This window comes from Plecotus auritus, assembly GCF_963455305.1.
Source record: "Plecotus auritus genome assembly, chromosome: 2".
NCBI classification, from domain to species: domain Eukaryota; kingdom Metazoa; phylum Chordata; class Mammalia; order Chiroptera; family Vespertilionidae; genus Plecotus; species Plecotus auritus.
The window spans coordinates 156326921-156339904 of record NC_137771.1 but is presented as its reverse complement, the minus strand read 5'-3'; positions in this window follow the sequence as shown (position 1 = coordinate 156339904).

Here is a 12984-nt window from a genome sequence, read left to right as displayed (position 1 = left end):
CAGCTGAACAGGCCGGATCCGGCCCATGGGCCGTAGTTTGCCCATGGCTGCTCTATCCACTGAGCCAAACCAGACAGGGCTACTACATTAGTTTTAAGTGTACAACATAGTGAATAGACATTTATATACCTTATGAAATAATCAGTGCGACAAGTCTGTACCCATGTGTTACTGTGCAAAGTTATGATGATATTATTGACTATACTGTCTGTGTTGTACAAATTCCTTTAGCTTTTAATCTAGTCGCACTGCTCTCTCAAATGTCTGCCACTAGCCTCAATTCTCTGTCACAGCTGCATCTCCTCAATCCCAATTAAGCAGGTCTCTGTCTCCATAATGAGGGAGGTATGGCTTGGTCCTGTACCTAGTCCCTGGCCAGATTCTCTTTTAATATGGGCCTTCTTTAGTTAAATTACTGTAATATTTCTCTCTTTTCCGCATCCAGCACGGAAAGAGAGATGATCCGATTCTTCGAGTAGAGGGGCTGGGGATTGAGGAAATATGAAAGAAAGAGACAAGACACAAAATGGAAGGAAAAAGCTGGGACCGGTGGGACCGCTGTCCTCTTCTGAGGGAGAAACAGTGACCCAGAGCCCATGCAGCGGGTTTATTTTATACCCCAAATACCAGGAAGTTTCACCAAAAGTCAAGACAAAGGAGATTATTTGCATTCTTGAGTAGGCCTGAGCATTCCTGGTGCTTGACTGGATTTACATATCAAAACCCACTACCTGACACCTAGGCTGAAATGAAGGTCAAGCTGATAACACCCTTGCCTTTTTGGCAAAGCATGTTCCCAGGGTGTGGCTTTGCCTGTCGCCTTGGGTTCAGCTGACAATTTAAAGAAATGCCCATGTGCCTTCCCAGGCGCTCTCTACAAATTACTAAATATTTTTTCAGTTAATATTGCAAAGAGGATTGAACAGGAGTCAAATCCTCAGACTTTCCTGAGACTGAAAAAAGTTCACAGAAATAGCTGTTAAGTCTTTTTAAATGTCTGATTATCACTCAAAGTTCACTAACAATTGTGTGTTAAGATTATAGAAATTTTTCTCTTATTTAAGCTTTCACCTGTTTGGTAATTTTTCAATGAGTACTAATTAATTTTATATTCAGAAAAATAAAGCTATTTCCAAAAATAATAAGTTTTTATAAACAAATCACATATTTGCTCAACTGGGAAAATGAACAGTTGGTACAGATGGCAATTATTTTCATACTTGCCAATGTTGAAAAAGAAAAGAATTTCACTGGCATGTAGCAGTCTTAAAATTACATTTTAACTTTAATAACTCTATTTTAAAAATAATGACTTCAAAATTCCAAATAAGCTTTGAAACTAAAAGAGGAAGGAACATGTTTTGAGTATGTTCAATTTCCTATTCTATTTCTGTAGCAGATTGAGTATTCCAGGGAGAAGGTTCTGAGATGAACATTAGCTTGCAGGTTTATTAGGGGTGCAGTTGGGATCACAAGTACCTATGGAAGACAAGGGACAAAAGCAAGATTTTGGAAAAGTCAAGCTGCAATGCAGTCTCAATAGAAGCTTCAGCCAACCCACTCCACTAATGATGGGATGACCTTTCAGAGCGGTTCTAAGAGGTGGGGAAGAAGGAGTGGAGAAGAGAGAAAGGAGGGAAGTGAAGAGGAAGAGGACGGGGCAGGGCCTTTGCAGGCCCACGTTGATGAAGCCAGCCCTGCCAAGGGGGCATGTCCTTGGTAAGGCTACTCTTCAGTTCGGGTGATAGCTGAAGGGAACTGTTAGCTTGAGAACTTCTTCCCAGCGGCTGAGTAATCAGGCCTATATTCCCGAAGGGAGATGTGGGCAGAACATTACAGTGTTCATCACAATTTGAAAATGACAAATGAGTTATGCTAAGTTTGTTTTGTAACACAGTCTGTGAAGCCGATACTATTGGTTGCCTGGCCAAGACCTGGGTTCTCTTGGAGGCCTAATTTGTTTGAAGCAGCGACATGCCCATGGCAGGTGAAATAACTTGAGTATCTAAAGCAATTACAAGAATCCTGTTCTCTGCTTCCTAGAGCCTCCACCTGCTCTCCCAACCTCTGTAGCAGTTAGATGTGGTCAAATAGCCTACTGATAATAAGATAGTGAGACCTAAGGAAATGTCTGCTATAGGAATGCTGGAAAATGTTTTGTTTTCCTTGTTAAAAGGAACAGATGAAGCTGATATCCTCTGACCTCCTCCTAATTCCCTCTTCCTATTACACACAGCTGTGGTGCTTGTAACCACAGAAGCTATTTTACAACTAAGTGGAAAAGGTCACGAGAATTATGAGTTTGTTCCGAGGTTCGTGAGCCACTGACTAAAGCCACAAACCCACATCTGGGTTTCTTGCTCTTAAAAAAAATAGCTCCTTATTATTTAAGTAGCTAAAATTGGGTATTTTGTCACTGGCTCTATACATCATAATCCAAATTGAGCCAAGAGGTTTAAGATAGGATGATGACTTTATTGAAAATATATAGTTGATACATGTAATGTATGTATGTATGTGTGTGTGTGTTTACCAAATTATGGCGTGTTTGCAATAAATTTGAAAACACCAAATACAGTATCTTCCTCCTGGAATTTCATACTGCATATTAGCATGAATGATATCAATGAATTGCATTAAGATATTCTGCCAGAAATGAACCTACTTCAATGAACCACAAAATACCTAATAAAACTTCACCCACTAATATGGAATGGATTGGGAAATGTTTTTTAGCCTGTGTTCTGATCTATGATTTGGTAACTTGTTCCCTATTTCTATGATTATTTTCTGCAGCGGTATTCCTAGGAGCATCCAGTTTAGGTTGAGTTAAGCAAAAACAGTGAAACCTGGTTGCCCCAGATTTCTCAAGCAAGCAAATCAGTTAACTCTGAAATATTGTCATGTTAAACTGTTTTAGGATGTGGTCAAAGCCCAAAAGGGGAACATGTGCAGCACATTTGCAGATCATGACTAACCTACAAGCTTTGCTGGTCACAATTAACATCCTGTGTCTCTCTCTACTAGTTATTTTTATCTGCCTGCAGTCCGCCTCCTTTTACTGCTGCGTGGGCTTGCTTATTGACAGTGCAGAAACAGATGTGAGGTGGAGGCATGCAGCTTCCCAGGATGAAGAAGGAGTTTGTCCTCTATTTTGACACAGGACGTAATGGTCGTGGCCACTTTAACAAGAGTCCTGCGTGTCATTTGCTCATGTAGTTTCTGAGCCTGGCATCTATATATAGCATTGTCAGAGCACAGCAGGTGCACTGCACAGCATTGCTGCTCTGAGTTGCTCTGAGTCCATATATTCTTCCACGTTCTTTGTGACTACGCCAGGGTTGGTTCTTCCTCTAACCCTGCCCATTGTACTAACTGTTGGGAACTTAGTCCAAGTTCCTACATTATCCTCTCCTCACAGAGGCACAGGTCAATTCTTGGCAGCGGGGCAGACAGAGAAGCCATGAGAAGTAGTGGGTGTATAAGAATGAGTCTTTATTGCAGAAACCAGTGGCCACATAGCCATCAGACAAGACAGTCTTTACAGCAGTCCCAATCAGACAGGTAGCCGGACACCGACTGGTTAACTGTGGAGAGTGGCTACAGTGTTTGGACAGGTTCAAGCCTTGGACTGATGAGAGGGCACAGTCTTCTCATGGCCACGTGCAAGTCCCAGCTTGGAGGGCAGAGCCCTCCCAGCACAATTACAGCCAACAGCTTGAACCTATGGTCCAAACACGTGGCCCCACGTGCCTGAGTGATGTGCTCTTGAAAGAGATCAGGTGCATGTAATTGAGTAGGATCAAAACTTATGAGAATGTTGTAAACATCTTGACCACGCCCTTACTTTGCCTCATGGCATCTGGCTATAAAATAAAGACACGGCTTGTAGTCCGTGGTGCTGTCTCTCCACAGAGAAGCAGCGTCCCACTCAGACCCAGCTTTAATTCTCTTGTATGTCTTTTCTCAACCCTTCACCGCCCCCTCTTAGGGTCACTGATCCTGGCTGAGCTGGCGTGGCACATAAGGCGCCCCGGGACTGAGTATGCCATGGCCGTGCCGGCTCTCCACAGTTAACATGTACATCTTTCCCATAAAGCAGTAGCAATCTCTGTACCCACAGCTATTATCTTAGCAGCTGCGTGCTGCCCCAGACTCACCGCCTTACATTATAGCGACACCTGAGCTCTCCCTTAGAGCTACAGCCTCAGTAACCTCTCTGACTCAGCAGGCTCTCCTGTCTCCCCTACCAGAACACTGGCTGGTTAACATGGTAGCTATATCTGAGCTCTCTGTGAGCTCTTAGCCTTACATTGTAGCAGTATCAGCTCTCAGCTCCATCTGAGTTCTCCTCTCTCCTGCAGACATTGGAGCTATATTCTCTGTGCCTATCACCTCTGCTTCTCTAGCCTCTGCTCAGCTGCTCTCTCTCTCTGACTTCTTCTCACACATCCCTTCTGGTCAGCAACCTGTATATTACTCCAGAGACAAAGAAGACTGGTTGCCAACAGTGACATCAATCACATTTTGGCTACAGAAGGGCACAGTGTACCATGTGTCCTTGCACCCTCTTGGTATCCTGGCCTGATTATGATACTTGGGCTCAGAGTCCTTGAACATCCCATTTAGGCTCATGCCAGAATGTCCTTGAACATCCCAGTGTTTAAATAACAAGGCCTCTGTGCTCTCATTGGTGTGGTTCCCACAAGCATGATCTACAAAGAGGGGGTTTGGTACATTCCATCCAAAGTCATTCTAGTGTGAATGACTGGATATTAGTCTTGCTTCTGTATATACTAGAGGCCTGGTGCACAAAATTCATGCACGGGAAGGGGGGGGGGCCCTCAGCCCAGCCTGTACCCTCTCCATCCGGGATCCCTCGGGGGTTGTCCGACTGCCGGTTTAGGCCCGATCCCCAGGACATCTCTCTCATAATCTGGGACCACTGGCTCCTAACTGCTCACCTGCCTGCCTGCCTGATCGCCCCTAATTACCCCCCCTGCTGGCCTGGTCACCCCCAACTGCCACCCCTGCCAACCTAGTTGCCCCAACTGCCACCCCCCACCGGCCTGGTCACCCCTTACTGCCCACCTGCCAGCCTGGTCACCCCCAAATGCCCCCCCTCCGCCGGCCTGGTTGTCCCTAAATGCCCCTCCCTTCCCACCCCCCTGCCGGCCTGGTCGCTCCACGCAGCCTGCTGCTCGGTTGTTCAGTCATCCCTCACTAACCCCCTACTGGCCTAGTCACCCCATGCAGCCTGTTCAGTCGTTCGTTCGGTTGCAATGGTCACTTAGGCTTTTATATATATAGACCCTGCTTCAAAAATAATCCATTTTTCAATTGTTATTTATTCAGTCATTCATTTTTTGAAGTATGACTCAGAATGTCGCAGAGAGATGTCAAACTAAAACTTTCTGAAAAGGAGCTTTTTTTTAAAATTTTTTTTATTAAGGTACCATATGTGTACATATCTTACCATTGCCCCCCCACCCCACTCCCATACATGCCCTCACCCCCCAATGTTTTGCATCCGTTGGTTACTCTTATATGCATGCATATAAGGCCTTCAGTTGATCTCTTATTTCCCCCACCTCTCCCTAACCTTCCCGCTGTAGTTTGACAGTCTGTTTGATGCTTTACTGCCTCTGTATCTATCTTTTTGTTCATCAGTTTATACTGTTTTTTATTATCCACAAATGAGTGAGATCATGTGGTATTTTTCTTTCATTGACTGGCTTATTTCACTCAGCATAATGTTCTCTAATTCCATCCAGGTGCCAACAAATGGTAATAATTCCTTCTTTTTTATGGCAGCATAGTATTCCATTGTGTAGATGTACCATAGTTTTCTGATCCAGTCATCTGCTGATGGGCACCTAGGCTGTTTCCAAATCTTAGCTATTGCAAATTGTGCTGCTATGAACATAGGGGTGCATATATCCTTTCTGATTGGTGTTTCATGTTTCTTAGGATATATTCCTAGGAGTGGGATTACTGGGTCAAATGGGAGTTCCATTTTCAGTTTTTTGAGGAAACTCCATACTGTTCTCCACAGTGGCTGCACCAGTCTGCATTCCCACCAGCAGTGCACGAGGGTACCTTTTTCTCTGCATCCTCATCAACACTTGTCGTTTGTTGATTTGTTGATGATAGCCATTCTGACAGGTGTGAGATGGTATCGCATTGTTGTTTTGATTTGCATCTCTCGGATAATTAGTGACTTTGAGCATGTTTTCATGTGTCTCTTGGCCTTCCTTCTGTCTTCTTTCGAAAAGATTCTATTTGGGACCATTGCCCATTTTTTTATTGGATCATTTATCATAGTACTTCCAGTACTATGTCAAACAGGAGTGGTGAGAGTGGGCATCCCTGTCTTGTTCCTGTTCTTAGGGGAAATGGTTTTAGTTTTTGCCCGTTGAGTATGATGTTAGCTGTGGGTTTATCATATATAACTTTTATTATATTGAGGTATGATCCTTCTATTCCCACCTTGTTGAGAGTTTTTATCAAGAAAGGGTGTTGGATTTTGTCAAATGCTTTTTCTGCATCAATTGATATGACTATGTGATTTTTACCTCTCAATTTGTTTATGTGATGTATCACATTTATTGATTTGCGGATATTGTACCATCCTTGCATTCCTGGGATAAACCCTACTTGGTCATGGTGTATGATCTTTCTGATGTACTGCTGGATCCTATTTGCTAGAATTTTGTTGAGGATTTTGGCATCTACATTCATGAGGGATATTGGCCAGTAATTCTCCTTCATTGTGCTGTCTTTATCTGGTTTTAGTATTAGGGTGATGCTGGCTTCATAGAAGGAGCTTGGAAGTGTTCCTTCCTCTTGAATTTTCTGGAATAGTCTGAGGAGGATAGGTTTTAGTTCTTCCTTGAATGTTTGGTAAAACTCTCCTGTGAAGCTGTCTGGCCCTGGGCTTTTGTTTGCTGGAAGCTCTTTGATGACTGCTTCAATTTCTTCCATAGTTACTGGCATATTGAGCTGTTTAGATTCTTCCTGATTGAGTTTTGGAAGGTTATATTTTTCTAGGAATATGTCCATTTCCTCCAGGTTGTCCAGTTTGTTGGAATAGAGGTGTTCGTAGTATTTTTTAACAATCCTTTGTATTTCGGCGGGATCTGTTGTTATTTCACTTCTTTCATTTCTGATTTTGTTTATTTGGGTGCTCTCTCTTTGCTTCTTGGTGAGCCTGGCTAGAGGTTCATCAATCTTGTTTATCCTTTCAAAGAACCAGCTCTTGGTTTTGTTGATCTTTTGTATTGTTTCTTTGGTCTCTATGTCGTTTATCTCTGCTCTGATCTTTATTATTTCCTTCCTTCTGCTTACATTGGGCTTTTCTTGTTGCTCTTTTTCTAACTCTTTGAGTTGTAGGGTTAGGTAATTTATTACCATTGTTTCTTGTTTTTTGCAGTATGCTTGTAAAGCTATGAACTTCCCTCTCAAGACTGCTTTTGCTGTGTCCCATAGATTTTGGATTGTAGTGTTTTCATTGTCATTTGTTGCCATGATGTTTTTCATTGAAATGGAGCTTTTGATTCCTTCTTTATCTCTCACATTTTAGTAAGAGTGTTATCATTACTCATAAACCTAATTCAGTCCAGAAACCTAGAACTCATCATCCTTGCTGCCTTGGTGTATCTCTCACCCTCATATCCAATATATTTTTCATGCCCCGACTTCAGAAGACATGTTAATTAATTCACACTATCTCTCTGCTGACCCCATGTAGGCCAAGCATCATGATCTCTTTTTTTTTTTTTTACAAGCAATCGGAAAGATTATTTATTTATTTATTTATTTATTTATTTTTAATAACTCTTTATTCAGATTATTACAATTATTTCTGCTTTTTCCCCCCATAGTTCCCCTTCAGCCGGTTCCCACCCCACCTTCTGCCCTTACCTCCGCCCCACTGTCCTCATCCATAGGTGTATGATTTTTGTCCAGTCTCTTCCTGAACCCCCACATACCCCTTTCCCCCTGAGAATTATCAGTCCACTCCCTTTCTATGCCCCTGATTCTATTATATTCACCAGATTATTCTGTTCCTCGGGTTTTTAATTCACTTGATTTTTAGGTTCGCTTGTTGATAGATATGTATTTGTTGTTCATAATTTTTATCTTTACCTTTTTCTTCTTCCTCTTCTTTAAGAATACCTTTCAGCTTTTCATATAATACTGGTTTGGTGGTGATGAACTCCTTTAGCTTTTTCTTATCTGTGAAGCTCTTTATCTGCCCTTCAGTTCTGAATGATAGCTTTGCTGGGTAGAGTAATCTTGGTTGTAGGTTCTTGCTATTCATCACTTTGAAAATTTTTTGCCACTCCCGTCTGGCCTGTATAGTTTCTGTTGAGAAATCAGCTGACAATTGTATGGGTGCTCCCTTATAGGTAATTAACCATTTTTCTCTTGCTGCTTTTAATATTCTCTCTTTGTCTTTTGCTCTTGGCATTTTAATTATGATGTGTCTTGGTGTGGTCCTCTTTGGATTCCTTTTGTTTGGGGTTCTGTGTGCTTCCTGGACTTGTAAGTCTATTTCTTTCACCAGGTGGGGGAAGTTTTCAGTCATTATTTCTTCAAATAGGTTTTCAGTATCTTGCTCTCTGTCTTCTTCTGGCACCCCCATAATTCTGATGTTGGTACGCTTGAAGTTGTCCCAGAGGCTTCTTACACTATCTTCAACTTTTTGGATTCTTTTTTCTTTTTGCTTTTTCGGTTGAGTGTTTTTTGCTTCTTTGTATTTCAACTCTTTGACTTGATTCTTGTGTTCCACTAGTCTGTTGTTGGGTCTCTGTATAATATTTTTTATTTCAGTCAGTGTATGTTTAATTTCTAGTTGGTCCTTTTTCAAATCTTCAAGGGTCTCGTTATATTTATCAGCCTTTTCTAGGATATTCTTGAAAAGCCTTATAACCGTGGTTTTGAATTCTATATCCAGTCATTTGTTTTCCTCCATTTCTTTCATTTGTGATCTGTTTCTTTGTCGCCCCATTTTCACTGCTTTCCTGAGTTGGTAAGGTAGCTTTGTGTGCTAGGTTTCCTATATGGCCCAGTGGGTCAGCCTCCCCAGTTAACCTGAGGTGGATACTCTTGGTGCACCCCTTTGTGGACTGTGTGTACAGCCTTGTTGTAGTTAAGTCTTGATTGTTGTTGGTATCACTGGGAGGAATTGACCTCCAGGCCAGTTGGCTGTGAGGATCAGCTGTGTCTCTGCTGGGAGAAGTTTGGTGCTGGAGACAGCCTTATAGGATTAGACTTGCCAAATTGCAAAAGCCTATGTGCTCAGCTTGGATGGGGTGGAGTCTCAGGGTGGAGCAGACAGTCTTGGCTTCCCGTCAGCCTTGTCCTTGCGCGCGTGTGCCTCCAGACCTCTGCCTTCCCCGGCTCCTGAGTCTCCACCCGAGAGTCCTGATTCCCCCTGTAACAGCGTGTGTCCCCAGGGGCTCGCCTGGAATTGGGGTTCAGTGCAGTCAGAACTGGGGTTCAGTGCAGTCAGGAGCTTCTGACTCCCTTCTGCTAGGGAAAGCCTGTGGCAACCTCCGCAGTCTTCGTGCACACTGGCGTGCATGCTTCCAGAACCCTGCCTACCGGGGTCCCCCCGGGTCTCTCCCGGGTCTCTGAGTCTCTGGGTGCCTTTCTCTCCACCCTACAATCCAGACCCCCCCTGTATGAACCTGGGTCCACTGGGTTTCTCCCGGAACTGGGGTTCAGTGCAGTCTGAACTGGGGTTCAGTGCAGTCTGAACTGGAGTTCAGTGCACTAGGGGGCTTCCTTCCCCCTCCCTCCAGAGAAAGTTAGCCAGGCTCTCAGCCACCTTTCCTCTCTGTGCACACAAAGACCCTTTGCCATACCTCCAATTCTGTGTGAGCTTTTCTCTTTCCTTCTAGTTGTAGAATTTCCACTCAGCCAGCTTTCCTGTGGTTCTGGATGGTGTCCATTCTGTCTTTTAGTTGTAGTTTTGAAATTGTTGTGCGAGGCAGCAGTTTAGGTGCTTACCTATGCCGCCATCTTGGTTTCTCCAGCTGCATCATGATCTCTTGCCCAGACCACTGCAAAGAGCTTCCCTATTCTTACACTGATGACTTTTATGATCTCTTCCCCACATAACATCCAAAATAGTATTTTCAAAACTAAATTATACCAAGTCACTTCTTTGCTTAATGGGTACTCTCAATGGTTTAACATTGCGTTAAAATTGCAACTCCTTACTATGCTCTTAGGCCCCACACGGTCTGGTCACTGCACAGTTTTCCAATTTCAACATGTAACTCTTTCCTTTAGCTCTATAGTCTGGAGCAGGACAAACAAGAGCCCATGGACCAAATCCACCCCATCACCAGGTTTTGCAAGCAAAGTTCCATTGGAACACAGCCACAGTCATTCATTTATGTACATCAATGGTCGCTTTTGTGCTGCAATAGCACAGCTGAGTGTTTCAACAGAGAACATGTGGCCCCCAAAGCCAAAAATATTTACTACCAGGCCCTGTAGGGAACATTTTGCTCATCACTCCTTTAAGTCTCAAAGCCTCCTTTTCTCCCTTGATCGAGAAAGGCTCTTCATCACCTCTAGTCTTTGCACTTGCCCTCCTCTCTCTTTGGAGAGGGTAAAATATTTCTTCATGAAGCTTCTATCTTCTCAATAACTCTGCTAAAACTTAAATATTCAGAACAGACTTCCTTTATAAATAACTAAAGTAGGGTACCCATCTCCCCAGGTACACTCCAGTCTATCATATCCTGTTTCCTGTATAACACATCAAAGTGGAAATGATTTTGCTTTTTTTTTTTTTTTTTTTTTATTATGGCCTACTTTCTTACACAAGACTCTAAGCTCCAAGAAGTCAATCCCAGTGTCTATCTTCTTCATCGCTGCCTCCCCTATACCTAGAAAGTGACTGTAGATAGTACGTGTTCAGCAAATATTTATTGATTTAATGAAATAACTGTTGTAGTTGTGACCAATTTTCCAAAATGGCATCCAATCATTTAGCTTCACATCCAATATAAATTTCCTGTAGGAAAAACAGTGCTCTTTCTCTCCCTTCAAAATAGCCTAGAATATATGAGAGGATAACAATAAACATTGTTATTGCAGCTTCTAGATGTAGTCAAGTTACTTTTTGTATTCATTTATTTGTGCATTTACTCATCCAACAAGCATTTATTAACAGCCATCTGTGGGAAACATGGGGCAAGACATAATAAGCTTGTCTATTGGGCATAAGTGTAACTATCATTGTCTAAATATCACTAAGAGATTTCAAAAGTCAAAGATTTTGACAGATTTTCCCAATTCACTACCATATTCATCCTAGTTATGCAGAAACTCTATTTCAAAGACTCAGCAAGAATTTTGCTGTGAACCCCAGGACTAGAACAGTCAGCATTGGTCACGTGAGCCCCAGTGGGAACTGCTCTGTAGAACTAAGCATGTTTAGATAGATGTGGCTGAAGCACTCTGTAAGCAAGGTTTTCCTCTAGGCTTGGGAGTCTGGTCAGCAATGGAGAGAGAGGAGCAGTTTGTGATGGAGAACTTTTTTTGGAGCTCAGTGATATTGGGCTTGCATGTGGTTCTCCTTTGGACAGTGTGGTCACGGTATTTGTGGAGTTAGACAAAATGCCATCTGACAGCTAAGGATAGGAGAGAAAAGACCAAAGGCACAATTTTTCCATCTTGCACTTATGACAATTTCTCCATCAACCACTGCAAATCATTTAATCGTTCCTCTTTGGCCAGGGTCATAGCTTATAGGATCTTACCTTAGTTATCTTACCTTACTTAACTGCATTGAATAGCAAGTACACTTTGAGAGAAGGGGTTTTCTCTGTGATTTCATATGCAATAAATGCACCAAAAAATGTTTGCATGTTTTTTTTACCAGACTAAGGTTAGTGCTCCATGCTGCTAAATCCACAACTGGATAATATAATCAGTTTCTGAAACTTTTTGTCCACTGTATGCATAACTAAATTGTCAATTGCAGCATTGAAAGGTAGACCTACAAGGCTTTTGATTTTGCAAGATAAAGCTGCTTGATAATTGCCATCTTGTTTGGAAATGGCAACTGATGGGTTTCAGGGTGATTAGCAAGCTGTAATCTCATTAACCTGCCCTTAAGTCAGTTTTACTACAAGCTGCAGGTTGGATTTCCTGTGGGAAACCACCACTCTGCCCCCACCCCACCTCCTTCCACCACTGAGTCGTAACTAGCATGGTTTCCAAGGAAACTCTGCAGGGTTAGCAAATAATGATAATAAAAGTGATTATTTTTAAAGCATCTACATTTCCAGACAAAAAGGGGAGGAAAGGGGAAAAGTGTGTAAGGTTTATGGATTCAGTTGATATTTGTTTAGTCTTATTGAGGTGCTTTGTATACATTGGTACCAGCCCTTCGACTTTGGCCTGTTCTTACTATGGAGAGAATTACATTTCTAAAAAGGCTCTTTTGCTTGTATTTATTTTTATACTTTAAAGCCTCCCCTTGCTAACTGATCCTAGTAAATATTCACACATATTGTGTCTATTTGCCTGCACCCTTCTTAGATCAGTGAAGAAGATTTGGTATTCAAAATATCAAAACTAATTAGTAATAATGAATGATTTATACAAAAGGCTCAATATTACCCTGTTATTAATAAAAACAAAATTGTTTGGGTGGAAGAGATCACAGCACAGGGAAATCATGTGGCTCAGAAATCCAGGTTCTCATTTGATACCAAAAAGCTGCCAGATTGAAGCACCTAAAACCATCCATTTAGCCAGCTTTCCAGAGGTTCTGGATTATGGTTGTTCTGTATTTTAGTTGTAATTTTGATGTGGTTGTGGGAGGCGGCAAGTACAAGCGTTTACCTATGCCGCCATCTTGATTTCTCCTCCTCAAGGAATCTTTGATTTCTTCCTTGATCTCATTGTTAATTCACATTGTTTGGTAACATGTTATTTAGCTTCCAGGTATTTGTG